The sequence below is a fragment of the Eleutherodactylus coqui genome, chromosome 7 (genome assembly GCF_035609145.1).
Source record: "Eleutherodactylus coqui strain aEleCoq1 chromosome 7, aEleCoq1.hap1, whole genome shotgun sequence".
In the NCBI taxonomy this organism is placed as follows: Eukaryota; Metazoa; Chordata; class Amphibia; order Anura; family Eleutherodactylidae; genus Eleutherodactylus; species Eleutherodactylus coqui.
Window position 1 is genome coordinate 218,967,324 of NC_089843.1, and position 27,051 is coordinate 218,994,374.

General features: G+C 46.4%; 3 non-coding genes across 3 annotated transcripts; all 3 read right to left on the reverse strand.

Moving 5' to 3' along the window:
* Positions 1-5,214: 5,214 nt before the first annotated feature.
* LOC136573967 (U2 spliceosomal RNA) lies at positions 5,215-5,398 on the reverse strand. Its single transcript, XR_010786166.1, has one exon. It is a non-coding gene; the product is annotated as a U2 spliceosomal RNA (small nuclear RNA).
* A 7,934-nt stretch (positions 5,399-13,332) lies between these two features.
* LOC136573968 (U2 spliceosomal RNA) lies at positions 13,333-13,516 on the reverse strand. Its single transcript, XR_010786167.1, has one exon. It is a non-coding gene; the product is annotated as a U2 spliceosomal RNA (small nuclear RNA).
* Positions 13,517-21,476: 7,960 nt separating this feature from the next.
* LOC136574026 (U2 spliceosomal RNA) lies at positions 21,477-21,664 on the reverse strand. The gene has a single exon (XR_010786200.1). It is a non-coding gene; the product is annotated as a U2 spliceosomal RNA (small nuclear RNA).
* Between the last annotated feature and the right edge of the window lie 5,387 nt (positions 21,665-27,051).

Sequence of the window (27,051 nt, forward strand, 5' to 3'; positions counted from 1 at the left end):
AGAAATATATAGCATGATGCTAGTATAGGTAGTGAAGGAGTTAAACAGAACCCATCTATAGCAGTACATGTTTTCCCATGGGACAGACAAGATAAGACAGGTCTCCTAGACCACCCATGTGTATGTTTACTGATGGGGCAGACAGGAAGTAGGATAGACTTCCAGACCCCTCTTGCATTCCTTTTTCCTGAATTCATACCGGTTTCATTGTATGTTATAGTTACACCTTAAGAGGTGTAACTTATGTTAATCATTTTTGTTTTAGCCTATTATGTATTCTTATTAATCTTGGAGGTATATACTTTTCCTGTGATGTCATTTATGGTGCATAAGCTACGAACACCTTAGAATAAATTAGAAATCATCTGATACCGCACAGGCTGGTGTGATGTGTATTTCTCCTGGGCCCAGACTTCTGCATGAGATCTGGGATCATCTTCTCTTTGATAAACACATAAATTCTCCTTACATTTTTGGTCCTTCGAGCCGGAAAGACTCGCTGCAGAGGGAGAGGACAGCCTGGCTGTGAAAAGGTGGGTCTGAAGTACTCTCTGATCATTAAAAGACCTCCGTCTTGCTTAGACGTCATTAGTGGCCAGTCGGGCATCCTGTCTGAAACAGTGACGTTTTTCCGAACTAGCCTGAGAATTTAGAAGCCTCCCAGATAACGTGTAGTAAGTATAACTCTCTTAGAATCTCTCTTCTTCTTCTGTATACTTTAGTGTTTGTAAATTTTACTGTGTTTGTAAATGAGAGGCAAGTCTAGACGAATGGGTTGTCAAGGGACAATAGCAGTAGTCTATGTGTATTGTAAATGAGAACTATAGACGAATGGGTTGCCAAGGGGCAATAGCAGTAGTCTATGTGAGACCATAGCCATTGTGAGAAGGCTACAGGAAAGAATTACTCCATGCACATGTAAAAAGAAGCGGTTAGATGACGTCATGGGACACAGGAGTGTCCAGGAACTTTACTTCTTATCTTTCTACTACTTTTTCTTTGATATTGTGTTATAGAGTAACTAAGAATATAAAGAGGGCGGCCGCCTAATAACATAATGTAATATTTGTATTGTTGTCTTATACTGCATGAAGCGAATGTGTGAGTGATTGAGATAAGCGGATCCAATACGTGGGAACTGACCTCTAGGACACATTAAGGACCAACCTTGCTGTGCAAGTTGTTTTTGGACAAGCCCCTTATTGTTTTCAATGTTTTCAAAGCAAAAAGGAGTCTTTGTGTATATAGCGAAGTAATGATTCTGGTCAGAAACCTCTGCGTTTTCACTAAACATTTTAGTGGCCAGAGGCTTGTTTTATGTTGGTTTGTCTTGTAAATCGGCACCAAGAACATAATTACTAACAATGGGAAATATAAACTGTAAGGCATTCTCCTGTGCATGTCTCTGTTGCTGCCAACAACAGGAAGTCCTTCAAGGGGATAAGAAGTACATGCACAAGTTAGATCCTGACTATGTCAAATATTGTGACATAAGTGGGAAAAGAAATATGGATTAAAAAAAAAAAATTTAAAAGTTCCTAGTTGTAAAGAATTGTGTGATAAAATACAGACAAGATCAGCAGAAATATGGATTATCCGCTGCTGAAGCCTGGTTAAAAGAAGCCCCAAACTGTCATGCCCATATAAAAATAGACCCCTTCCATAGGATAATCAGGGGGAGAGAGATGATTCTAATGCTGCATATAATCAGCCATTAAAGAATGTGTTTGTAAGTGGAGTAAAGAAGAAAACAGGAGGTTAAATAATGAGATACATGGTTACCCTTAGCATGGGATCATTGCAGGATGTTTTGGAATATGCAAAACATGCAGAAAAGTTTTACAAAGAAAAGGGTGAGAAAGTGAGAGTTTTTATACAGGGAGAAGAATGTGATACGATGGTTCAGGAAAGTCAGAGAGGTCATTGGACAGCGAGAGGATGTGAAAGTAGAGGCAGAGGAAGAAGCAGAGGTGGGATGCAGCTTCAGGATTTAAATGTGTGTTTGAATTATGAATTATTGTCCAATCCTTGGGAAATCCTGGACACAAAAGATTTCATCCTTGGGCACTCCGATTTCCTCCATGATAATGTCCCGGACAACATACACGACGGTGTTCTTGGTTCCACTTGTACTGTCCACCATAAAACGAATAGTATTCTGGATACCGGCCATCTTCAATACGTCTGTCGATTCCTGGAAACCACAGCAAGACTACTGCCAAGCAGTAAAACGATCACCAAGCCCTCTGGCTAGATCAACTGCACTTGATCGTAGCCAAAAGGCCGAGAAGCGATAACCCGAAATGGGTTTCACCTGCAGCCCGGCCCGCCCAACTCCACTTCCAAGGCTTGAGGCAACACGCTCAGCCGGCACTCTGGGCGCACCCACAATGCACCCAGGGAGATGGAAGAGTTTTGCATAGCCCCGCCCCACGCCTTCTCAACCGCGCCCTCCCCCCTCAGTCCTTCCTCTTGCACCGTGCTCACGCATCCTAGGCTTGCAGAGCCTGCTGCTGCTGCTGCTGCTGCTACTGCAGGACTCGTCACCTCCCTACCCAGGATGGTTAAGCCGGCGATGACACTAGAAGCAAGCACTAGTTGGTCTCTGAAGGTGCGTCGGCCGGTCGGTTGGAGGGATCTCTTCGGCCGGCCGCATTTCGAGTGGGGACAGATGGAAACTTTTTACCTGAAATGAGGGAAATTGGCTTCGGCCCCATAGGGCTTTATTGCCTTTCCCTGGGCCGGCATTAGTAGACCCTAGTAAGGAGAATAATAGAATGGCATGGTTATCCGAAGAACTTAAAAACATACAGCAGGCCTTTTTTTCCCGCCATACATACATAACTACAGATTTTATATTTTTTTTACATAGAGATATATATATATATATATATATATATATATCTCTATCACACACACACACACAATCTTAAATCTATCTTTAATCTATATCTACAAAATCTATAATTCAGAAATAATCCATATCTATATTCTACGTAATTAATAAAGATAGATTAGATAGGATAGGATAGGATAGATAGACACATACATGCATACATACTGTATGCAAATGAGCCAGGTATTTGGAATGCTGATGATGTCACTCCCTTGTGATGTCATACATACATACTGTATGCAAATGAGCCAGGTGTTTGGAATGCTGATGATGTCACTCCCTTGTGATGTCATGAGCCAGGTGTATGGCAGGCTGATGTCACTCCATTGTGATGTCATCAATTTAGAAGCATAAATAGCGGGCTTGGCAGCGATTTCAGTCAGTCTCTGCTGCAGCTGGGAGACGGGAGATGGTCTTTATCTCTACCAAGAAGCTGCAAAACTTCCGGCAACTGCTGAACTTCCGGCAACTGCTGAACTTCCGGCAACTGCTGAACTTCCGGCAACTGCTGAACTTCCGGCAACTGCTGAACTTCCGGCAACTGCTGAACTTCCGGCAACTGCTGAACTTCCGGCAACTGCTGAACTTCCGGCAACTGCTGAACTACCGGTAACTGCAGAACTACCGGTAACTGCAGAACTACCGGTAACTGCAGAACTACCAGTAACTGCATCATTTTTATTTTATTCAATATAGGTTTTATTGGTTTCATGGAGGGGGGGGGGGGGGGGAAACTTTTGCCTTATCTCAAAGCAATGTAAAAATAACTTTGACAATGAAACTTAATAAATAAATTTCGAGTTGAACTATATAATGTTTGTCTGTGATATTTTATAAGGTCTACAAACAGGGGAAGGGGGGGGAGCGGTAAGGGAGGGTAGGTATCTATGACACGGGAGAAAGAGAAAATAAAACAAAAAGGGGGAGGGGGGGCGCTCCGGGATTGCTGTTTCTCTTTACGATTGTGGTTTAAACGTGTTACTCACATGCCCCTGTCTGTAAGCACCTAGTAAATAGGGGTGAGCTCCGGGCATCTATCCATATCGCCCAGGTGTGATACAATTTATCATAGCCTGACGGCTCATCTAGAAGCCTCATTCTCTCCCTACGCTCTATTTCGTGGATCAGTTATTTTTAGCGGAGTGCATTTTTAATGCAGCACACAAGGGGGAGACAGCGGCCTACCAAAATCGAGTTGGCTGCTGCTGTGGCTTTCTTTTTTTTTTAAAAAAAAGGTAGGTTCCGTTCTTCCACGGTGAGGAATAGGCAGGGAGGTTCCGTTTTTGCCAGCTGGGGAATGCTTATAGGCAAGGCCTTATCCCTGCTGGTGCATGTAACGTCAGACCACGTTTCAGACATGCAGCAGCGGCAGCATTCATTCAGTCAGTGGCTCACAAACGAGCTCCGTGCAAGTTTACATTAAACAGACACATTTCTTTCTTTACTGTATTGACTGCGGTCTTTAGCGAGCGGTTGAACTGTTTCTGTGTCCATGCATTGAATAAAGCAATACATCCTTTTAAAGTAGACGTCCGTTCGTTGGAGTTCTTTGCTCCCCGGGTGTTGCTCCATCTGTAAGCGTTGGCCTGGATCCTCATGGACGGAATACTGCCCATCCCACGTGGAGCGTGTATCTCAGCCCGCGTGGAGTGCTGCAGTCCAATGAGGTATTCCGTGCCGCATAGCAAGCCTCGGGCCTGTGTGATTGGGGGTCCGCTGCTGTCTGTCCACTCTGAAGCACACATCCGGGGCCGGCCGCTTTTCGACTACCAGCGACTGCAGGTCACTCACACAGGCTGGTTGGAATGGCCTAGCATTATCCTGATCCGGAGGTGTAACTTGAAGCTGCGGGGCCCCAGTACAAAGTCTGGGACTGGGCCCTCAAACTATAAAGCTTCATTGATAGCATTGGTTTACAATGTGGGGAAGAGAGACTTTATGGGCCCCCTAGGGCTCCGGGCCCCTGGTGCGACCGCACCCCCTGCACATACACCCATGACCCGAATACGTGGAGCATACAGACGCAGGCTGCCAGGATACGCTGTGCCTGCCTGCCCGATGTTTCCAACTTGGCTATTAGCGCAGCGGTAGGTACGAACTATAGAGTGCGGCTGGCATATGAACTGCTGTGTGTTGTTTTGCTTCCAGTTGTACCTGTGCTGTGCACAGTGGATACAATGTTGCGAGCTCCACGGCAGCAGACGGGCTGAGTGTCAGTCAAAGTGCTGGTTTGTTAGCAGCAGCAGAAGAAGCCACAGCTGCGCTGCACCTCTTGCTCGTCAGTTTTGTTTTTCTGCTTTTGGAAACTGCTGTAGGAAAGGGGGTGCACCGGTCCTGGAGGTACTGCAATACCAGGTCAATGCGCGGAGTGGACAGAGCAAGCTCTTTTTCCAGCTCCCTGTTCTAAAAATCCATTTAATATATGGTCCCCAGATAGGGGACGTATCAGATATTAAACTGATAAGAACAGATTTTTTTTTTTTTTTTTAAACCAAAGGTTTTTATTTATTCACAACATAATAAATCCATCACATTTATACAACATAAATACATTACAAATCATGACAAATCAACTAATTGTATCCATTTTTTAACCTTCCATATTCCATCCGCATCGACTCCATCCTTTCTTTTATCCCATAAATAAATGAAATATAATTTCCCCAACACCATTCGCACGCTGTCCCTCTCACTTACATCCTTCCTCTTGAACACATACACATTCCTTACATCCCACAACACTTCCTTCACACACGCCATAAACAACCACAACAGTCTCTCTCTCACACTGCCTCTCACACCCAAACCAAACATAACTAACTCAAAGGACATGAAATTAACTCCTGTTATCTCCTTACATAACGAGCCAAGTCTCCGCAGCACATTCTGTGCATGGCTGCAGTTCCAAAATAAATGAACCACATTCTCACATCCTCCGCACCCCTCTCTCGGACATCTCTCACTCCTCACCAAACCTCTCACACGCTGAAACTCTCGCACCGGTAACACACCATGCAGACTCTGCCATACAATCTCACTCTGCCTATTGCTCATCCCATCCATCCGCACTTTCTTCCACACTCTCTCCACATTCACTCTGCTAACAGAATTAATATCAGACACCTCATCCTTACTCTCAATCATTCGTTTCACCATTCGCTTATTCTTAAGTACATTCACTTCACAGTCATCCTACTCAAACTTCGCCACAAAACATGCTGTCCATTCATACCACTTAGGGATTTAGAAAGCGACTGGTTTCCTCAAGTCGTATTCGCACCATTTCATGCGCACGAACCATCTCCCTGCTAAATACCGCATCATGCACGCCCCTTTTGTAGTCTTGCGTAACATACTCAGTAGAAAGACTATGCTGTTACATCCAAAATATGCCTCTAAATTTGGGAAGCCCATCCCTCCTCTCTCCCAAGTCTTGTGTACTACCTCCCTCCTCAAGCGTTCCATCTTGGACCCCCAAAAAAACAGAAACATGACTCTGTTTATCCTCCTCTGACCCATGTATCCCGGAGGGAAAACTAATGCCACGTATAGAAAGATTGGTAAAATTACGCTTTTTAATATGAGAATTTTGCCTATCATGGTAAGATTGCGCAATTTCCAGAAATCTAGCCTTCTCTCTACCTTCTGCTTTGCCTCCTCCCAGCTCTCTTCCCCCTGTAAGTTATTATTGAATTGGATGCCTAAGATTTTAATTGGCCCGAACACAATATTTAAACCCATATCTACACTCACTCCAGTCTCACCAAACACCTTGCACTCACTTTTGTCCCAGTTAATACGGAACGCAGACGCACCACAAAACACGGACACTAATAGCTTCACTCTCCTCACTGCACTCTCAGACTCACACATCACACACACATCATCCATATACGCACATACCTTCAGCTCTCTGCCGTCACTACCTGGGATGTGGATCCCCCTCACCATCTTATCCTGTCTTATCAGGCATAGTAACGGTTCCATGGCGCAGATGAAAACCACGGCCGACAGCGGACACCCCTGACGCACACCAGACATCACATTCACTCTCCTTCCAACCTTCCCATTCACTAACATACTACTATAAATCCTTTCATACAGACTCCTCACTCGCTCGACAAACATACCCGGGAACCCCATGCACACCAACACTCGGAACAAGAACCCATGCGACAACCTATCATACGCTTTTTCAAAATCCAAGCTCACCACATACACCCTCTTCTTTCGCTCCTTACAATCACCCAGACAATCCCGCACCAGACACAGACTCTCACGTACTCTCCTACCAGGCACCGCACAGTACTGGTCCTCGCTCACCACACTCTCCACTACCGCACGCATCCGATTTGCAATGATTTTAGCGTAGATCTTATAATCAGTATTTAAAAGCGTAATCGGGCGCCAGTTTTTTAAGTTTTTCAAATCGCCCTTTTTGGGTATTAAGACAACCACTCCACCTCGCATACTTTCAGCCATGTCCACATTCACCCACATGTACTGGCACACTTCACACACATCTTTCCCTATCACACTCCACAGCATACGATAATATTCAATAGGCAACCCATCCATACCAGGCGTTTTATTAGCGGCCATGCTCCGGACCGCCTCCCACACTTCTTTAGTGGTAATATCTTGGTTGACAGATGCTTGCTCCGCCTCTCCTAACTTGTTTTCAAGCATGCTTAACATGTCACTCTCCAGGACTTCATCCCTCCATTTTTCTTTGTATAACTCCTCATAGAAGGACGCTATCTCCTCATGCACCTCCTCCCCCCTCACTTCCCCTCCTGTCTCTCTCTCTATTACTTCAAAAGTTGGCTTTTTTGAGAATACTTTTTTAAAGAAAAACCGCGAGCATGTCTCATCATGTAGCATCTTATCCAGCTTGGCGCGGTACATTATGCCCTTCCCTTTCTCCACTAGGTAACTATTAATTTCTCGCCTACACTTTAGGATATCCTCTTGTGTATCTATCCCGCCGTCCCGCAACTTTATCAAGAAGCTTAGTCTGTTGCTGAGCCTCACATACTCCGTCTTCCTTTTCCTGGCTACTTTATGCCCTACAGACTTAAAAAAAGCCTTAGTTTTCCCCTTTACCCAGTCCCACCAATTTAGGATATTTATAAACTCGCCTCTTCTCTCCCTCCACTTTCTATATAGGCCTTCATATTGTTTTTGGATATCCTGCCCCTCCAGAAGCTTCAGGTTCAGCTTCCAGACTCCCCTCCCCCACACAACACTGTTCCCCACCTCCACCCCACATAACAAACACTCGTGATCTGAAAAAAAGGTCATTTCTTGTGTATAACTTACTGCAGTTATATCTTCAGACAGAAAACAATAATCAATTTTGGAGTGGACCCCACCCCTGTCCGCATGGTAAGTACTTAGCTGTGGGGATATACCACATGCTTGCTGTATATCTTTTAAACGAAAATCACAACACAATTCAAATAAAAGCTTTGCAGACACATCAAATGCTTTTCTGGTGATGTCACAGTTCATATCTCCTATGAGGACAGTTGGTATCCTTCCTTGCAAAAATAATTTAATTTTGTCAAATAAGGCGCTCCTCTCCTGTTTCTCAGCAGGAGCGTACACGTTAATGACGCGGAAACGTATGCCTCTGTATAGCAGCACTGCGGAGATGCATCTCCCCGCCTCGATGACCTCGCTGCTCTGTAGCGCCAATTCTCTGGAGTTAACCAGTATACCCACTCCGTCATTCTTATTATATATGCTCCCAGACCACACAGCAGCACCATAAGGCCATTCTGAAGGGCTGATATCAGAGTCTATACCGCACTCCTGAACGCAAAATAAGTCAGCTTTTTTCTGACGCAAAAAATCAAAAACTGCAGCTCTTCTGGCTTTTGACTTGAAAACTCTTACATTCTGGGAGCATATATTTAGAACCATATCTCAGGTGTAAGCTTATAGCAACATATCATAGCTCATGCAAAACAAGAAAGTCATATACTGTATATATATCTTCACCTTTAAAGTGGCTAAACCACAAAACCAGGATATATGCACTCATAGTGGCTCAGTTTATACCTCCTCACCACTCTCACCTGAGCACTCAAGGTCCTGTGCCAGAGTCTCAAAGGGGTTACTGACCTCCATAAGCGTCTCTCTACTCTTTGTGCACTTTCTCTTTTTCGCTGTGTTTTGGTCCGCAACCTGCACAAATTCCTCCTCGCTGGAGACATCAAGTCCACCTCCCCCCTCCCTCTTGCACAGGACTGCTTCAGGAGACGAAAACTCCTCAATCTTTCCCGAGGGGTTAATGGGGCTGTCCACCTCTTCAATTATCTCTTCCAACTGCCTAATTACTCCCACCACCTGGTCTTCAGGAGTAGCACTCCCAACATTGGGCTTATGACTCCCAATCTTCCTCCTGATGTTCTCTTCTACCTCTGCAGTTTTAGGATTTTTTGACCCCGCAGGCTTATCCTTCTCAGTGGTCTGGGGAGGTCTTGCAGTGTTCTCTGCCGCAGTCACCACAGGCTTAGTCACAGTAGCAACCTCACTTATAGCAGCAGGTGTAACACCGCTAGTAGAAGCCACATTACTAGCAGAAGCCACACGAATGGTAGTAGCCTCACGACTAGTAGCCGCCGCGTAGGATTTAGTCTTCCAGGCGCCCCTGGACGGTAGGTTTAAAGGACAGTCCCTGCACATATGGTCATTATCGCCACACAGGTCGCAGCATTTCGGTTTTGGACAACTGCCGGCGTGATGCCCGGTCTCCTGACAGTTTCTGCAGACTAGACCACTGGAACAATCTTCCTTAGTGTGCCCAAACTGGTTGCAATTCCTGCAGAAGGTCGGTTGCCCCGGGTAGTAAAGATATCCCCGGTTACCTGCTATGGTGAAATTCGCAGGTGGATGCGTCACTCCCCCAATTTTGGTAGCGTCCATTCTCAGCCTAACCCAAAACTTGTACTTGGAGTTAAAAATGCCAAGTATATTAGTCATTTTCTCGCCACCTTTAACCACGTCACAGTAACGCTTGAGAAAGTTCACTATCATGTCTTTATCTGTGTACGGGTTGTATACATGCAAGATTAATGGCTTCTCTTGTATGCCAAATAAAGGGATTACCTTTATTCCCTGTAGTAGCGGAATGTCTTTATGGCTCCTCAACCACTCGTACACGTTCAGACAAACTCCTTCTCCGCAAAAAGTGACGTCGTATTGGCCGAGTCTCGGAAAATCCTGGACGCAAAAGATCTCATCTTTGGGCACTCCGATTTCCGCCATAATAATGTCCCGGACAACATACACGACGGTATTCTTGGTCCCATCCTTACTGTCCACCATGAAGCGTATGGTATTCTGGATCCCGGACATCTTCAAAAAGTCTGTCGATTTCTGAAAAATCACAGTGTGACTACTGCCAAGCAGTACGGTGATCGCTGGGCTAACCCAGATCACTCAAGCCCCCTGACCAGACCAACTGCACTTGATCTAGCCAAAAGGCCGAGAAGCGATAACCCGAAATGGGTTTCACCTGCAGCCCGGCCCGCCCAACTCCACTTCCAAGGCTTGAGGCAACACGCGCAGCCGGCACTCTGGGCGCACCCACAATGCACCCAGGGAGATGGAAGAGTTTTGCATAGCCCCGCCCCACGCCTTCTCAACCGCGCCCTCCCCCCTCAGTCCTTCCTCTTGCACCGTGCTCACGCATCCTAGGCTTGCAGAGCCTGCTGCTGCTGCTGCTGCAGGACTCGTCAGCTCCCTACCCAGGATGGTTAAGCCGGCGATGACACTAGAAGCAAGCACTAGTTTGTCTCTGAAGGTGCGTCGGCCGGTCGGTTGGAGGGATCTCTTCGGCCGGCCGCATTTCGAGTGGGGACGGATGGAAACTTTTTACCTGAAATGAGGGAAATTGGCTTCGGCCCCATAGGGCTTTATTGCCTTCCCCTGGGCCGGCATTAGTAGACCCTAGTAAGGAGAATAATAGAACGGCATGGTCATCCGAAGAACTTAAAAACATACAGCAGGCCTTTTTTTCCCGCCATACATACATAACTACAGATTTTATATTTTTTTTACATAGAGATTATATATATATATCACACACACACGCACACACACTCTTAAATCTATCTTTAATCTATATCTACAAAATCTATAATTCAGAAATAATCCATATCTATATTCTACGTAATTAATAAAGATAGATTAGATAGGATAGGATAGGATAGATAGACACATACATGCATACATACTGTATGCAAATGAGCCAGGTATTTGGAATGCTGATGATGTCACTCCCTTGTGATGTCATACATACATACATACTGTATGCAAATGAGCCAGCTGTTTGGAATGCTGATGATGTCACTCCCTTGAGATGTCATAAGCCAGGTGTATGGCAGGCTGATGTCACTCAATTGTGATGTCATCAATTTAGAAGCATAAATACCGGGCTTGGCAGCGATTTTAGTCAGTCTCTGCTGCAGCTGGGAGACGGGAGATGGTCTTTATCTCTACCAAGAAGCTGCAGAACTACCGGCAACTGCAGAACTACCGGCAACTGCAAAACTACCGGCAACTGCAAAACTACCGGCAACTGCAAAACTACCGGCAACTGCTGAACTACCGGCAACTGCAAAACTACCGGCAACTGCAAAACTACCGGCAACTGCAAAACTACCGGCAACTGCAAAACTACCGGCAACTGCAAAACTACCGGCAACTGCAAAACTACCGGCAACTGCTGAACTACCGGCAACTGCTGAACTACCGGCAACTGCTGAACTACCAGTAACTGCATCATTTTTATTTTATTCAATATAGGTTTTATTGGTTTCATGGAGGGGGGGGGGAAACTTTTGCCTTATCTCAAAGCAATGTAAAAATAACTTTGACAATGAAACTTAATAAATAAATTTCGAGTTGAACTATATAATGTTTGTCTGTGATATTTTATAAGGTCTACAAACAGGGGAAGGGGGGGGGAGCGGTAAGGGAGGGTAGGTATCTATGACACGGGAGAAAGAGAAAATAAAACAAAAAGGGGGAGGGGGGGCGCTCCGGGATTGCTGTTTCTCTTTACGATTGTGGTTTAAACGTGTTACTCACATGCCCCTGTCTGTAAGCACCTAGTAAATAGGGGGTGAGCTCCGGGCATCTATCCATATCGCCCAGGTGTGATACAATTTATCATAGCCTGACGGCTCATCTAGAAGCCTCATTCTCTCCCTACGCTCTATTTCGTGGATCAGTTATTTTTAGCGGAGTGCATTTTTAATGCAGCACACAAGGGGGAGACAGCGGCCTACCAAAATCGAGTTGGCTGCTGCTGTGGCTTTCTTTTTTTTTTAAAAAAAAAGGTAGGTTCCGTTCTTCCACGGTGAGGAATAGGCAGGGAGGTTCCGTTTTTGCCAGCTGGGGAATGCTTATAGGCAAGGCCTTATCCCTGCTGGTGCATGTAACGTCAGACCACGTTTCAGACATGCAGCAGCGGCAGCATTCATTCAGTCAGTGGCTCACAAACGAGCTCCGTGCAAGTTTACATTAAACAGACACATTTCTTTCTTTACTGTATTGACTGCGGTCTTTAGCGAGCGGTTGAACTGTTTCTGTGTCCATGCATTGAATAAAGCAATACATCCTTTTAAACTAGACGTCCGTTCGTTGGAGTTCTTTGCTCCCCGGGTGTTGCTCCATCTGTAAGCGTTGGCCTGGATCCTCATGGACGGAATACTGCCCATCCCACGTGGAGCGTGTATCTCAGCCCGCGTGGAGCGCTGCAGTCCAATGAGGTATTCCGTGCTGCATAGCAAGCCTCGGGCCTGTGTGATTGGGGGTCCACTGCTGTCTGTCCACTCTGAAGCGCACATCCAGGGCCGGATGCTTTTCGACTACCAGCGACTGCAGGTCACTCACACAGGCTGGTTGGAATGGCCTAGCATTATCCTGATCCGGAGGTGTAACTTGAAGCTGCGGGGCCCCAGTACAAAGTCTGGGACTGGGCCCCCAAACTATAAAGCTTCATTGATAGCATTGGTTTACAATGTGGGGAAGAGAGACTTTATGGGCCCCCTAGGGCTCCGGGCCCCAGGTGCAACCGCACCCCCTGCACATACATCCATGACCCGAATACGTGGAGCATACAGATGCAGGCTGCCAGGATACGCTGTGCCTGCCTGCCCGATGTTTCCAACTTGGCTATTAGCGCAGCGGTAGGTACGAACTATAGAGTGCGGCTGCCATATGAACTGCTGTGTGTTGTTTTGCTTCCAGTTGTACCTGTGCTGTGCACAGTGGATACAATGTTGCGAGCTCCACGGCAGCAGACGGGCTGAGTGTCAGTCAAAGTGCTGGTTTGTTAGCAGCAGCAGAAGAAGCCACAGCTGCGCTGCACCTCTTGCTCGTCAGTTTTGTTTTTCTGCTTTTGGAAACTGCTGTAGGAAAGGGGGTGCACCGGTCCTGGAGGTACTGCAATACCAGGTCAATGCGCGGAGTGGACAGAGCAAGCTCTTTTTCCAGCTCCCTGTTCTAAAAATCCATTTAATATATGGTCCCCAGATAGGGGACGTATCAGATATTAAACTGATAAGAACAGATTTTTTTTTTTTTTTTTAAACCAAAGGTTTTTATTTATTCACAACATAATAAATCCATCACATTTATACAACATAAATACATTACAAATCATGACAAATCAACTAATTGTATCCATTTTTTAACCTTCCATATTCCTTCCGCATCGACTCCATCCTTTCTTTTATCCCATAAATAAATAAAGTATAATTTCCCCAACACCATTCGCACGCTGTCCCTCTCACTTACATCCTTCCGCTTAAACACATACACATTCCTTACGTCCCACAGCACTTCCTTCACACACGCCATAAACAGCCACAACAGTCTCTCTCTCACACTGCCTCTCGCACCCAAACCAAACATAACTAACTCAAAGGACATGAAATTAACTCCTGTTATCTCCTTACATAACGAGCCAAGTCTCCGCAGCACATTTTGTGCATGGCTGCAGTTCCAAAATAAATGAACCACATTCTCACATCCACCGCACCCCTCTCTCGGACATCTCTCACTCCTCACCAAACCTCTCACACGCTGAAACTCTCGCACCGGTAACACGCCATGCAGACTCTGCCATACAATCTCACTCTGTCTATTACTCATCCCATCCATCCGCACTTTCTTCCACACTCTCTCCACATTCACTCTGCTAACAGAATTGATATCAGACACCTCATCCTTACTCTCAATCATTCGTTTCACCATTCGCTTATTCTTAAGTACATCCACTTCACAGTCATCCAACTCAAACTTCGCCACAAAACATGCTGTCCATTCATACCACTTAGGGATTTGGAAAGCGACTGGTTTCCTCAAGTCGTATTCGCACCATTTCATGCGCACGAACCATCTCCCTGCTAAATACCGCATCATGCACGCCCCTTTTGTAGTCTTGTGTAACATACTCAGTAGAAAGACTATGCTGTTACATCCAAAATATGCCTCTAAATTTGGGAAGCCCATCCCTCCTCTCTCCCAAGTCTTGTGTACTACCTCCCTCCTCAAGCGTTCCATCTTGGACCCCCAAAAAAACAGAAACATGACTCTGTTTATCCTCCTCTGACTCATGTATCCCGGAGGGAAAACTAATGCCACGTATAGAAAGATTGGTAAAATTACGCTTTTTAATATGAGAATTTTGCCTATCATGGTAAGATTGCGCAATTTCCAGAAATCTAGCCTTCTCTCTACCTTCTGCTTTGCCTCCTCCCAGCTCTCTTCCCCCTGTAAGTTATTATTGAATTTGATGCCCAAGATTTTAATTGGCCCGAACACAATATTTAAACCCATATCTACACTCACTCCAGTCTCACCAAACAGCTTGCACTCACTTTTGTCCCAGTTAATACGGAACGCAGACGCACCACAAAACACGGACACTAATAGCTTCACTCTCCTCACTGCACTCTCAGACTCACACATCACACACACATCATCCATATACGCACATACCTTCAGCTCTCTGCCGTCACTACCTGGGATGTGGATCCCCCTCACCATCTTATCCTGTCTTATCAGGCATAGTAACGGCTCCATGGCGCAGATGAAAACCACAGCCGACAGCGGACACCCCTGACGCACACCAGACATCACATTCACTCTCCTTCCAACCTTCCCATTCACTAACATACTACTATAAATCCTTTCATACAGACTCCTCACTCGCTCTACAAACATACCCGGGAACCCCATGCACACCAACACTCGGAACAAGAACCCATGCGACAACCTATCATACGCTTTTTCAAAATCCAAGCTCACCACATACACACTCTTCTTTCGCTCCTTACAATCTCCCAGACAATCCCGCACCAAACACAGACTCTCATGCACTCTCCTACCAGGCACCGCACAGTACTGGTCCTCGCTCACCACACTCTCCACTACCGCACGCATCCGGTTTGCAATAATTTTAGCATAGATCTTATAATCCACATTTAAAAGCGTAATCGGGCGCCAGTTTTTTAAGTTTTTCAAATCGCCCTTTTTGGGTATTAAGACAACCACTCCACCTCGCATACTTTCAGCCATGTCCACATTCACCCACATATACTGGCACACTTCACACACATCTTTCCCTATCACACTCCACAGCATACGGTAATACTCTATAGGTAACCCATCCATACCAGGCGTTTTATTAGCGGCCATGCTCTGGACCGCCTCCCACACCTCTTTAACAGTAATGTCACGTGTGACGGACGCTTGCTCCGCCTCTCCTAACTTGTTTTCAAGCGTGCTTAACATGTCACCCTCCAGGACTTCATCCCTCCATTTTTCCTTATATAACTCCTCATAGAAGGACGCTATCTCCTCCTGCACCTCCTCCCCCCTCACTTCCCCTCCTGTCTCTCTCTCTATTACTTCAAAAGTTGGTTTTTTTGAGAATACTTTTTTAAAGAAAAACCGCGAGCATGTCTCCTCATGCAGCATCTTATCCAGCTTGGCGCGGTACATTATGCCTTTCCCTTTTTCCACCAGGAAACTATTAATTTCTCGCCTGCACTTCAGGATATCTTCCTGTGTGTCTATCCCGCCGTCCCGCAACTTTATCAAGAAGCCTAGTCTGTTGCTGAGCCTCACATACTCCGCCTTCCTTCTCCTGGCTACTTTATGCCCTACAGACTTAAAAAAAGCCTTAGTTTTCCCCTTTACCCAGTCCCACCAGTTTAGGATATTTACAAACTCGCCTTTTCTCTCCCTCCACTTTCTATATAGGCCTTCATATTGTTTTTTGATATCCTGCCCCTCCAGAAGCTTCAGGTTCAGCTTCCAGACTCCCCTCCCCCACACAACCCTGTTCCCCACCTCCACCCCACATAACAAACACTCGTGATCTGAAAAAAAGGTCATGTCTTGTGTATAACTTACTGCAGTTATATCTTCAGACAGAAAACAATAATCAATCTTGGAGTGGACCCCACCCCTGTCCGCATGGTAAGTACTTAGCTGTGGGGATATGCCACATGCCTGCTGTATATCTTTTAAACGAAAATCACAACACAATTCAAATAAGAGTTTTGCAGATACATCAAATGCTTTTCTGGTGATGTCACAGTTCATGTCTCCTATGAGGACAGTTGGTATCCTTCCTTGCAAAAATAATTTAATTTTGTCAAATAAGGCGCTCCTCTCCTGTTTCTCTGCAGGAGCGTACACGTTAATAACGCGGAAACGTATGCCTCTGTATAGCAGCACTGCGGAGATGCATCTCCCCGCCTCGATGACCTCGCTGCTCTGTAGCACCAACTCTCTGGAGTTAACCAGTATACCCACTCCGTCATTCTTATTATGTATGCTCCCAGACCACACAGCAGCACCATAAGGCCATTCTGAAGGGCTGATATCAGAGTCTATACCGCACTCCTGAACGCAAAATAAGTCAGCTTTTTTCTGATGCAAAAAATCAAAAACTGCAGCTCTTCTGGCCTTTGACTTAAAAACTCTTACATTCTGGGAGCATATATTTAGAACCATGTTTCATATATAAACTTATAACAACATAATCATCACTTATGCAAAGAAAATGAAAGTCATGCACTGTTATATCTCTTCACCTTTAAAGTGGCTAAACCACAAAATACCGGATATATGCACTCATAGTGGCTCAGATTATACCTCCTCGCCACTCTCACCTGAGCACTCAAGGTCCTGCGCCAGAGTCTCAAAGGGGTTACTGACCTCCATAAGCGTCTCTTTGCTCTTTGTGCACTTTCTCTTTTTTGCTGTGTTTTTTCCAGCAACCTGCACAAATTCCTCCTCGCTGGAAACATCAAGTCCACCTCCCCCCTCCCTCTTGCATGGGACTGTCTCTGGAGAGGAGAACTCCTCAATGTTCGCCGAGGGGTTAATGGGGCTGTCCACCTCCTCAATTATCTCCTCCAGCTGCCTAATTACTCCAGCCACCTGGTCTTCAGGAGTAACACTCCCAACATTGGGCTTCTTACTCCCAATTCTCCTTTTGATGCTTTCCTCTGTTTCCATAGCTGCCGCCTCTGTGGTTTTGGATTTTTTTGGCTCAGCAGGTTTCTCCTTCTCAGTACCCAGAGTAGGTCTTGCAGGACTCTCCGCCGCAGTCGCCACGGGCCTAGGCACAGTGGTGACTCCACTTACAACAGCAGGTGTTTCATTACTAGTGCTGGTAGAGGCCTTGCTGGTAGAGGCCACCTGACTGATACCAGCCTCACGGTTAGCAGTCGTCACATGGGGCTTGGTTTTCCAGGCACCCCTGGACGGTAAGTTCAACGGGCAGTCTCTGCACATATGGTCGTTGTCTCCGCAGATGTCACAGCATTTGGGTTTCGGGCAATTGCCAGCATGGTGTCCTGTCTCTTGGCAGTTTCTGCAAACTAAGCCGCTGGAACACTCCTCCTTAGTATGACCAAATTGATTGCAGTTCCTGCAAAATGTGGGTTGCCCCGGGTAATACAAATACCCCCGGTTCCCAGCAATGGTAAAGTTCGCCGGTGGGTGCGAAACTCCTCCAATTTTAGTCGCATCCATCCGTAGCCGGACCCAAAATTTATATTTGGAGTTGAAGATCCCAAGGATGTTGGTCATTTTTTCCCCACCTTTGACGACATCGCAGTAGCGTTTAAGGAAATTAACGATCATATCCTTATCCGTATAAGGGTTATAAACGTGTAAAATTAATGGTTTTTCCTGGATGCCGAACAGAGGAAGTACCTTTACTCCTTGCAGAAGCGGTAGGTCTTTATGGCTCCTTAACCATTCGTATACGTTCAAGCATACTCCTTCCCCGCAGAAGGTGACGTCGTATTGTCCCAGCCTCGGGAAATCCTGGACGCAATAAATTTCGTCCTTAGGCACTCCAATTTCCTCCATGATGATATCACGAACAATGTACACCACGGTGTTCCTGGTCCCATCCTTGCTGTCAACCATAAAGCGGATTGTATTCTGAATTCCGGACATCTTCAGTGTATCTGTCGATTTTGTAGAAAATCACAGCAAAATCTACTGCCAAGCAGTAAGGCGATCACCAAGCCCTCCAACTAGATCACTACACGTGATCGTAGCCAAAAGGCCGAGAAGCGATAACCCGAAATGGGTTTCACCTGCAGCCCGGCCCGCCCAACTCCACTTCCAAGACTTGAGGCAACACGCTCAGCCGGCACTCTGGGCGCACCCACAATGCACCCAGGGAGATGGAAGAGTTTTGCATAGCCCCGCCCCACGCCTTCTCAACCGCGCCCTCCCCCCTCAGTCCTTCCTCTTGCACCGTGCTCACGCATCCTAGGCTTGCAGAGCCTGCTGCTGCTGCTGCAGGACTCGTCACCTCCCTACCCAGGATGGTTAAGCCGGCGATGACACTAGAAGCAAGCACTAGTTGGTCTCTGAAGGTGCGTCGGCCGGTCGGTTGGAGGGATCTCTTCGGCCGGCCGCATTTCGAGTGGGGACGGATGGAAACTTTTTACCTGAAATGAGGGAAATTGGCTTCGGCCCCATAGGGCTTTATTGCCTTTCCCTGGGCCGGCATTAGTAGACCCTAGTAAGGAGAATAATAGAACGGCATGGTCATCCGAAGAACTTAAAAACATACAGCAGGCCTTTTTTTCCCGCCATACATACATAACTACAGATTTTATATTTTTTTTACATATATATATATATATATATATATATATCTCTATCACACACACACACACACACACACACACACACACACACACACACACACAATCTTAAATCTATCTTTAATCTATATCTACAAAATCTATAATTCAGAAATAATCCATATCTATATTCTACGTAATTAATAAAGATAGATTAGATAGGATAGGATAGGATAGATAGACACATACATGCATACATACTGTATGCAAATGAGCCAGGTATTTGGAATGCTGATGATGTCACTCCCTTGTGATGTCATACATACATACATACTGTATGCAAATGAGCCAGCTGTTTGGAATGCTGATGATGTCACTCCCTTGTGATGTCATAAGCCAGGTGTATGGCAGGCTGATGTCACTCCATTGTGATGTCATCAATTTAGAAGCATAAATACCGGGCTTGGCAGCGATTTTAGTCAGTCTCTGCTGCAGCTGGGAGACGGGAGATGGTCTTTATCTCTACCAAGAAGCTGCAGAACTACCGGCAACTGCAGAACTACCGGCAACTGCAGAACTACCGGCAACTGCAAAACTACCGGCAACTGCAAAACTACCGGCAACTGCAAAACTACCGGCAACTGCAAAACTACCGGCAACTGCAAAACTACCGGCAACTGCAAAACTACCGGCAACTGCAAAACTACCGGCAACTGCAGAACTACCGGCAACTGCAGAACTACCGGCAACTGCTGAACTACCGGCAACTGCTGAACTACCGGCAACTGCTGAACTACCGGCAACTGCATCATTTTTATTTTATTCAATATAGGTTTTATTGGTTTCATGGAGGGGGGGGGGAAACTTTTGCCTTTTCTCAAAGCAATGTAAAAATAACTTTGACAATGAAACTTAATAAATAAATTTCGAGTTGAACTATATAATGTTTGTCTGTGATATTTTATAAGGTCTACAAACAGGGGAAGGGGGGGGGGAGCGGTAAGGGAGGGTAGGTATCTATGACACGGGAGAAAGAGAAAATAAAACAAAAAGGGGGAGGGGGGGCGCTCCGGGATTGCTGTTTCTCTTTACGATTGTGGTTTAAACGTGTTACTCACATGTCCCTGTCTGTAAGCACCTAGTAAATAGGGGTGAGCTCCGGGCATCTATCCATATCGCCCAGGTGTGATACAATTTATCATAGCCTGACGGCTCATCTAGAAGCCTCATTCTCTCCCTACGCTCTATTTCGTGGATCAGTTATTTTTAGCGGAGTGCATTTTTAATGCAGCACACAAGGGGGAGACAGCGGCCTACCAAAATCGAGTTGGCTGCTGCTGTGGCTTTCTTTTTTTTTAAAAAAAAGGTAGGTTCCGTTCTTCCACGGTGAGGAATAGGCAGGGAGGTTCCGTTTTTGCCAGCTGGGGAATGCTTATAGGCAAGGCCTTATCCCTGCTGGTGCATGTAACGTCAGACCACGTTTCAGACATGCAGCAGCGGCAGCATTCATTCAGTCAGTGGCTCACAAACGAGCTCCGTGCAAGTTTACATTAAACAGACACATTTCTCTCTTTACTGTATTGACTGCGGTCTTTAGCGAGCGGTTGAACTGTTTCTGTGTCCATGCATTGAATAAAGCAATACATCCTTTTAAAGTAGACGTCCGTCCGTTGGAGTTCTTTGCTCCCCGGGTGTTGCTCCATCTGTAAGCGTTGGCCTGGATCCTCATGGACGGAATACTGCCCATCCCACGTGGAGCGTGTATCTCAGCCCGCGTGGAGTGCTGCAGTCCAATGAGGTATTCCGTGCTGCATAGCAAGCCTCGGGCCTGTGTGATTGGGGGTCCACTGCTGTCTGTCCACTCTGAAGCGCACATCCGGGGCCGGCCGCTTTTCGACTACCAGCGACTGCAGGTCACTCACACAGGCTGGTTGGAATGGCCTAGCATTATCCTGATCCGGAGGTGTAACTTGAAGCTGCGGGGCCCCAGTACAAAGTCTGGGACTAGGCCCCCAAACTATAAAGCTTCATTGATAGCATTGGTTTACAATGTGGGGAAGAGAGACTTTATGGGCCCCCTAGGGCTCCGGGCCCCAGGTGCGACCACACCCCCTGCACATACACCCGAATACGTGGAGCATACAGACGCAGGCTGCCAGGATACGCTGTGCCTGCCCGATGTTTCCAACTTGGCTATTAGCGCAGCGGTAGGTACGAACTATAGAGTGCGGCTGGCATATGAACTGCTGTGTGTTGTTTTGCTTCCAGTTGTACCTGTGCTGTGCACAGTGGATACAATGTTGCGAGCTCCACGGCAGCAGACGGGCTGAGTGTCAGTCAAAGTGCTGGTTTGTTAGCAGCAGAAGCAGCCACAGCTGCGCTGCACCTCTTGCTCGTCAGTGTTGTTTTTCTGCTTTTGGAAACTGCTGTAGGAAAGGGGGTGCACCGGTCCTGGAGGTACTGCAATACCAGGTCAATGCGCGGAGTGGACAGAGCAAGCTCTTTTTCCAGCTCCCTGTTCTAAAAATCCATTTAATATATGGTCCCCAGATAGGGGACGTATCAGATATTAAACTGATAAGAACAGATTTTTTTTTTTTTTTTTTTTTATAACCAAAGGTTTTTATTTATTCACCACATAATAAATCCATCACATTATACAACATAAATACATTACAAATCAACTAATTGTATCCATTTTTTAACCTTCCATATTCCTTCCGCATCGACTCCATCCTTTCTTTTGTCCCATAAATAAATAAAGTATAATTTCCCCAACACCATTCGCACGCTGTCCCTCTCACTTACATCCTTCCTCTTGAACACATACACATTCCTTACATCCCACAACACTTCCTTCACGCACGCCATAAACAGCCACAACAGTCTCTCTCTCACACTGCCTCTCACACCCAAACCAAACATAACTAACTCAAAGGACATGAAATTAACTCCTGTTATTTCTTTGCATAACAGACCAAGTCTCCGCAGCACATTTTGTGCATGGCTGCAGTTCCAAAATAAATGAACCACATTCTCACATCCACCGCACCCCTCTCTCGGACATCTCTCACTCCTCACCAAACCTCTCACACGCTGAAACTCTCGCACCGGTAACACGCCATGCAGACTCTGCCATACAATCTCACTCTGCCTATTACTCATCCCATCCATCCGCACTTTCTTCCACACTCTCTCCACATTCACTCTGCTAACAGAATTAATATCAGACATCTCGTCCTTACTCTCAATCATTCGTTTAACCATTCGCTTATTCTTAAGTACATTCACTTCACAGTCATCCAACTCAAACTTCGCCACAAAACATGCTGTCCATTCATACCACTTAGGGATTTGGAAAGCAACTGGTTTCCTCAAGTCGTATACGCACCATTTCATACGTACAAACCATCTCCCTGCTAGATACCTCATCATGCACGCCCCTTTGGTGGTTTTTTGCAACATGCTTAGTAGGAAAACTACGCTGTTGCATCCAAAGTATGTCTCTAAATTGGGAAAGCCCATCCCTCCTCTCTCCCAACTCTTGTACACTGCCTCCCTCCTCAGACGTTCCATTTTGGACCCCCAGAAGAACAGAAACATGACCCTGTTCAGCCTCCTCTGACCCATGTATCCCGGAGGGAAAACTAATGCCACGTATAAGAAAATGGGCAAAATTACGCTCTTTAATATTACGATTTTGCCTATCATAGTCAGGTTGCGTAATTTCCAAAAATTTAACCGGTTCTCCACCTTCTGTCTTGCCTCCTCCCAGCTCTCTTCCCCCTGTAAATTGTTATTAAACCTAATGCCTAGAATTTTAATTGGCCCGGACACAATATTTAAACCTATATCTGCATCCACTCCAGTCTCACCAAACACCTTGCACTCACTTTTATCCCAGTTGACACGGAACGCAGACGCACCACAAAACACAGACACTAACAGCTTCACTCTCCTCACTGCACTCTCAGACTCACACATCACACACACATCATCCATATACGCACACACCTTTAACTCTCTGCCGTCACTACCTGGGATGTGGATCCCCCTCACCATCTTCTCCTGTCTTATTAGACATAGTAACGGCTCCATGGCGCAGATGAAAACCACGGCCGACAGCGGACACCCCTGACGCACACCAGACATCACATTCACTCTCCTTCCAACCTTCCCATTCACTAACATACTACTATAAATCCTTTCATACAGACTCCTCACTCGCTCTACAAACATACCCGGGAACCCCATACACACCAACACTCGGAACAAGAATCCATGCGACAACCTATCATACGCTTTTTCAAAATCCAAGCTCACCACATACACACTCTTCTTTCGCTCCTTACAATCTCCCAGACAATCCCGTACCAGACACAGACTCTCATGCACCCTCCTACCGGGCACCGCACAGTACTGGTCCTCGCTCACCACGCTCTCCACTACCGCACGCATCCGATTTGCAATGATTTTAGCATAAATTTTATAGTCAGCATTAAGAAGCGTAATCGGACGCCAATTTTTTAAATTTTTCAGATTGCCCTTTTTGGGGATTAATACAACCACTCCACCTCGCATACTTTCAGCCATATCCACATTCACCCACATGTACTGGCACACTTCACACACATCTTTCCCTATCACACTCCACAGCATACGATAATATTCAATCGGTAACCCATCCATACCAGGCGTTTTATTAGCGGCCATACTCTGGACCGCCTCCCACACTTCTTTAGCGGTGATGTCATGTGTGATGGACACTTGGTCCGCCTCCCCTAACTTGTTTTCAAGTGTGGTTAACACGTCATCCTCCAGGACTTCATCCCTCCATTTTACCTTATATAAGTCCTCATAGAAGGATGCTACCTCTTCGTACACCTCCTCCCCCCTCACCTCCCCTCCTGTATCTCTCTCTATTACTTCGAAGGTAGGTTTTTTAGAAAACACTTTTTTAAAAAAGAACCGCGAACATGTCTCATCATGCAGCATCTTGTCTAATTTAGCGCGGTACATTATGCTCTTCCCTTTTTCCACTAGATAATTATTTATCTCTCTTCTGGTTCTCAAGATGTCTTCTTGCACATCTCTTCCGTTATCGCGCAATTTTATCAACAGGCTTAGTTTGTTGCCAAGCCTCACGTACTCTGCCTTCCTTTCCCTGGCTACTTTGTATCCTGCCGACTTGAAAAAGGTTTTAGTTTTCCCCTTTACCCAATCCCACCAATCTAAGACATTTACAAAGTCCCCCTTTCTGTCCCTCCACCTCCTATACAGACTTTCATATTGTTTTTTTATGTCCTGTCCCTCCAGAAGCTTGAGGTTCAGCTTCCAGACTCCCCTCCCCCACACAACACCGTTCCCTACCTCCACCCCACATAACAGACACTCATGATCTGAGAATAGCGCCATCTCTTGAACATAACTTGTGGCAGATAGACCTTCTGATAAAAAACAATAATCAATTTTGGAGTGGACTCCACCCCTGTCCGCATGGTATGTATTAAGCTGAGGGGATATGCCACACGCCTGTTGGATATCCCTCAGGTGAAAATCAGAGCATAGTTCAAATAAACATTTTGCAGACACGTCAAACGATTTTTTTGAGAGGTCACAATTCATGTCCCCTATGAGGACGGTAGGTGTCCTTCCTTGCATGAAAAACTTTATTTTGTTAAATAGAGCGCTCCTCTCATGCTTCTCCGCAGGTGCATACACATTAATAACACGGAATTGCGTACCTCTATATAATAACACCGCGGAGATGCATCTTCCCGCCTCAATTATTTCGCTACTCTGTAGCGCCAACTCTCTGGAGTTAATAAGTATACCGACTCCGTCGTTTTTGTTATGTGTACTCCCCGACCATGCTGCAGCACCATAAGGCCATTCTGACGGGCTGACATCAGTGTCTATACCACACTCCTGCAAGCAAAATAAATCAGCATTCTTCTGATGCAAAAAACTAAAAATTGCTGCCCTTCTGGCCTTTGATTTAAAAACGCGCACGTTCTGGGAACATATATTCAAAACCATAATTGTTATACCTTTGCAGAAAAATGTCTTAGTTCACGCAAAGACCTTTTAACAAATGTCATACACTTATATGCCTTCCACTTAAAGTGGCTAAACCACTAAATACACAGGATTATATAGACACTTTGTGGCTCATTTTATAAGTCCTCGCCACTCTCACCTGAGCACTCCAGGTCTTGCGCCAAAGTCTCGAAAGGGTTACTGACCTCCATGAGCGTCTCTTTACTTTTTGTGCACCTTCTTTTTTTGGCTGTGTTCTTTCCAGCCACCTCCACAAACTCCTCCTCACTGGAGTCATTCAGCCCACCACCTCCACCTCCCCCCTCCCTCTTACTCAGGACTGTCTCAGGGGAGGAAAATTCCTCAATGTTCCCTGAGGGGTTAATGGGGCTGTCCACTTCCTCGATGATCTCCTCCAACTGTCTGATAACCCCAACCACCTGCTCTTCCGGAGTAGCACTCCCAACATGCGGCGTCTCAGGTACTTTTTGGGTATCCACTTTCCTCTTAATTTCCTCCTCTTTTCCTGCTTTAGCAGCCGCAGACACAGACGCAGCTGCAGCTCTCACTGCCTTGGCTCTCACAGGAACAACAGGTGTAATACTTTCAGCAGTTCCCTGCTCAGGCTGGACAGACACCTCATTAGCTGCAGCTGATGGCCGAGGTTCTGCAGCAGCCGCACCTGCAGACGTGCTCGCCTTGCTGGCTGCTGCTCCCTCCTCAGGGGGTCGCCGCCAGCCACCAAAACCACCGTTCGCCGGGCAATCTTTCACCACGTGCTCAGACGACCCACAAAGATCGCACCTCTTTGGCTTAGGGCAGTCGCCAGCATGGTGCCCAACACCCTTGCAGTTTCTGCACACAAGGCCTTTGGTACAGTCCGCTTTAATGTGACCAAACTGCTCGCAATTCCGGCAATAGGTCGGCTGTCCCGCATAATGTAAGTAGCCACGGTAGCCAGCAATGGAAAAATTGGCAGGGGGGTGCATCACTCCCCCGATACGACTTGGGTTCCTCTTCAGTCTCACCATGAATTTATATTTACAGTTAAATATTCCTAGGATATTCTTCTGTTTTTCACCACCTCGTACGTGGTCGCAATACTGCTCAAGGAAACTGAAAAGGAGGCCCACATCCGTGTAAGGGTTAAACACGTGCACTGTCACCAGCCTCTCCTGCAAGCCAAACAGGGGGGTTATTTTAACCCCGTTAAGGAGCTCAGTGTCTCTCTGGGTTCGCAGCCATTCAAACACGTTTAGGCATGCCCCTTCATCACAAAAAGTGACATCATATTGCCCCTGACGGGGAAAGTCCTGGACACTATAAATCTCCTCCACAGGTACATCACCTTTTTCCAACAGTACGTCCCGGACGATGTAAACCAGGTTGTTCTTTAGGCTGCTCTTGGACTCCACCTCAAACCGGATCGTGTTCTTGATGCCGTACATCCTGCAAGGTAACTGTCGGTGTAACACCACAGATAAAGTGATCCTTCTCACTGGGTGAACCCCAGCACACCCACGGCCCACAGCTCAGACCAAGCTTTACACTTGATCTTTGCCAAAAGGCCGAGAAGCGATAACCCGAAATGGGTTTCACCTGCAGCCCGGCCCGCCCAACTCCACTTCCAAGGCTTGAGGCAACACGCTCAGCCGGCACTCTGGGCGCACCCACAATGCACCCAGGGAGATGGAAGAGTTTTGCATAGCCCTGCCCCACGCCTTCTCAACCGCGCCCTCAGTCCTTCCTCTTGCACCGTGCTCACGCATCCTAGGCTTGCAGAGCCTGCTGCTGCTGCTGCTGCAGGACTCGTCACCTCCCTACCCAGGATGGTTAAGCCGGCGATGACACTAGAAGCAAGCACTAGTTTGTCTCTGAAGGTGCGTCGGCCGGTCGGTTGGAGGGATCTCTTCGGCCGGCCGCATTTCGAGTGGGGACGGATGGAAACTTTTTACCTGAAATGAGGGAAAT